Below are 3,596 nucleotides of genomic sequence, written 5' to 3' on the forward strand. Positions count from 1 at the left end.
CGCATACCTTCACAGGTTCTGCATTAACATGGTGGAATACCTATCTAGAGCAAGTGGGACAAGATGATGCTTACGCACTACCGTGGTCAGCATTCAAGCACTTGATGAACGAGAAGTACCGTCCTAGAACCGAGGTCAATAAGCTCAAGACAGAACTTATAGAGTTATGAACCCAAGGATTTGATATTACCACGTACGAAGACGATTCACAGAATTGTGCCTATTGTGTCCGGGAGCGTTCGAAGATGAGGAAGAGAAGATCGACGCGTTTGTAAAAGGATTATCGGAAAGAATCCAAGAAGATATAAGTTCACACGAGCCCGCCTCCATACAACAGGCATGTAGAATGGCTCACAAACTAGTGAACCAGATTGAAGAAAGAATTAAAGAACAGACTGCTGAAGAGGCCAATGTGAAGCAAGACAAAAGAAAGTGGGAGGAAAATGGTGATAAGAATCACCAATACAACAACAACAGCAATTACAACAATAATCGCAACAACTATCCCAACAATCGCAACATCAATCGCAACTACAACAAATGGCCCAACAACAACAACAACAACAACAACAACAACAACAACAACAACAACAACAACAACAGCAACAGCAACTACAACAATCATCCCAACAATAATAATAACCGCAACAACAACAACAATCAGAAGCAACTATGCCAAAGGTGTGAAAAGTATCACTCGGAGTTCTGCACCAAATTTTGCAACAAGTGTAAAAGAAATGGTCATAGCGCGGCGAAGTGTGAGGTCTACGGACCAGGGGTTAATAGAACGAAAGGAACAAATGGTGTCAGAACGAGTAATGGCGGAGCAAGTAGTGTCGGAGCAAGTTATGCCAATGTAGTTTGTTATAAATGTGTAAAACCAGGCCACATTATTAGAAATTGCCCGAACCAGGAGAACACGAATGGACAAGGCCGTGGAAGAGTTTTCAATATTAACGCGACAGAGGCACAGGAAGACCCAGAGCTTGTTACGGGTACGTTTCTTATTGACAATAAATCTGCTTACGTTTTATTTGATTCGGGTGCGGATAAAAGCTATATGAGTAGAGATTTTTGTGCTAAATTAAGTTGTCCATTGACGCCTTTGGATAGTAAATTTTTACTCGAATTAGCAAATGGTAAATTAATTTCAGCAGATAATATATGTCGGAATCGAGAAATTAAACTGGTTAGCGAAACATTTAAGATTGACTTGATACCAGTAGAGTTAAGGAGTTTTGATGTGATAATCGGTATGGACTGGTTGAAAGAAGTGAAAGCAGAGATCGTTTGTTACAAAAATGCAATTCGCATTATACGAGAAAAAGGAAAACCCTTAATGGTGTACGGAGAAAAGGGCAACACGAAGCTACATCTTATTAGTAATTTGAAGGCACAAAAACTAATAAGAAAAGGTTGCTATGCTGTTCTAGCACAAGTCGAGAAAGTACAAACTGAAGAAAAGAGCATCAATGATGTTCCCGTCGCAAAATAATTTCCCGATGTATTTCCAAAAGAATTACCGGGATTACCCCCACATCGATCCGTTGAATTTCAAATAGATCTTGTACCAGGAGCTGCACCAATAGCTCGTGCTCCTTACAGACTCGCACCCAGCGAGATGAAAGAACTGCAAAGCCAATTATAAGAACTTTTAGAGCGTGGTTTCATTCGACCAAGCACATCACCGTGGGGAGATAATGTTTTGTTTGTCAAGAAGAAAGATGGTACATTCAGGTTGTGTATCGACTACCGAGAGTTAAACAAACTTACCATCAAGAACCGCTACCCAGTACCGAGAATCGACGACTTATTTGATCAACTACAAGGCACGTCTGTTTATTCAAAGATTGACTTACGTTCCGGGTATCATCAAATGCGGGTGAAAGAAGATGATATTCCAAAGACTGCTTTCAGAACACGTTACGGTCATTACGAGTTTATGGTCATGCCGTTTGGTTTAACTAATGCACCAGCTGTGTTCATGGACCTTATGAACCGAGTGTGTGGACCATACCTTGACAAATTTGTCATTGTTTTCATTGATGACATACTTATTTACTCAAAGAATGACCAAGAACACGGTGAACATTTGAGAAAGGTGTTAGAAGTATTGAGGAAGGAAGAATTGTACGCTAAGTTTTCAAAGTGTGCATTTTGGTTGGAAGAAGTTCAATTCCTCGGTCACATAGTGAACAAAGAAGGTATTAAGGTGGATCCGGCAAAGATAGAAACTGTTGAAAAGTGGGAAACCCCGAAAACTCCGAAACACATATGCCAGTTTTTAGGACTAGCTGGTTACTACAGAAGGTTCATCCAAGACTTTTCCAGAATAGCAAAACCCTTGACTGCATTAACGCATAAAGGGAAGAAATTTGAATGGAAGGATGAACAAGAGAAAGCGTTTCAGTTATTGAAGAAAAAGCTAACTACGGAACCTATATTATCATTGCCTGAAGGGAATGATGATTTTGTGATTTATTGTGACGCATCAAAGCAAGGTCTCGGTTGTGTATTAATGCAATGAATGAAGGTGATTGCTTATGCGTCTACACAATTGAAGATTCACGAACAAAATTATACGACGCATGATTTGGAATTAGGCGAGGTTGTTTTTGCATTAAAGACTTGGAGGCACTACTTATATGGGGTCAAAAGTATTATATATACCGACCACAAAAGTCTTCAACACATATTTAATCAGAAACAACTGAATATGAGGCAGCGTAGGTGGATTGAATTGTTGAATTATTACGATTTTGAGATTCGTTACCACCCAGAGAAGGCAAATGTGGTAGCCGACGCCTTGAGCAGGAAGGACAGAGAACCCATTCGAGTAAAATCTATGAATATAATGATTCACAATAACCTTACTACTCAAATAAAGGAGGCGCAACAAGGAGTTTTAAAAGAGGGAAATTTAAAGAATGAAATACCCAAAGGATCGGAGAAGCATCTTAATATTCGGGAAGATGGAACCCGGTATAGGGCTGAAAGGATTTGGGTACCAAAATTTGGAGATATAAGAGAAATGGTACTTAGAGAAGCTCATAAAACCAGATACTCAATACATCCTGGAACGGGGAAGATGTACAAGGATCTCAAGAAATATTTTTGGTGGCCAGGTATGAAAGCCGATGTTGCTAAATACGTAGGGGAATGTTTGACGTGTTCTAAGGTCAAAGCGGAGCATCAGAAACCATCAGGTCTACTTCAACAACCCGAAATCCCGGAATGGAAATGGGAAAACATTACCATGGATTTCATCACTAAATTGCCAAGGACTGCAAGTGGTTTTGATACTATTTGGGTAATAGTTGATCGTCTTACCAAATCAGCACACTTCCTGCCAATAAGAGAAGATGACAAGATGGAGAAGTTAGCACGATTGTATTTGAAGGAAGTCGTCTCTAGACATGGAATACCAATCTCTATTATCTCTGATAGGGATGGCAGATTTATTTCAAGATTCTGGCAGACATTACAGCAAGCATTAGGAACTCGTCTAGACATGAGTACTGCCTATCATCCACAAACTGATGGGCAAAGTGAAAGGATGATACAAACGCTTGAAGACATGCTACGAGCATGTATTA

This window comes from Rutidosis leptorrhynchoides, chromosome 3 (assembly GCF_046630445.1).
Source record: "Rutidosis leptorrhynchoides isolate AG116_Rl617_1_P2 chromosome 3, CSIRO_AGI_Rlap_v1, whole genome shotgun sequence".
NCBI classification, from domain to species: Eukaryota; Viridiplantae; Streptophyta; class Magnoliopsida; order Asterales; family Asteraceae; genus Rutidosis; species Rutidosis leptorrhynchoides.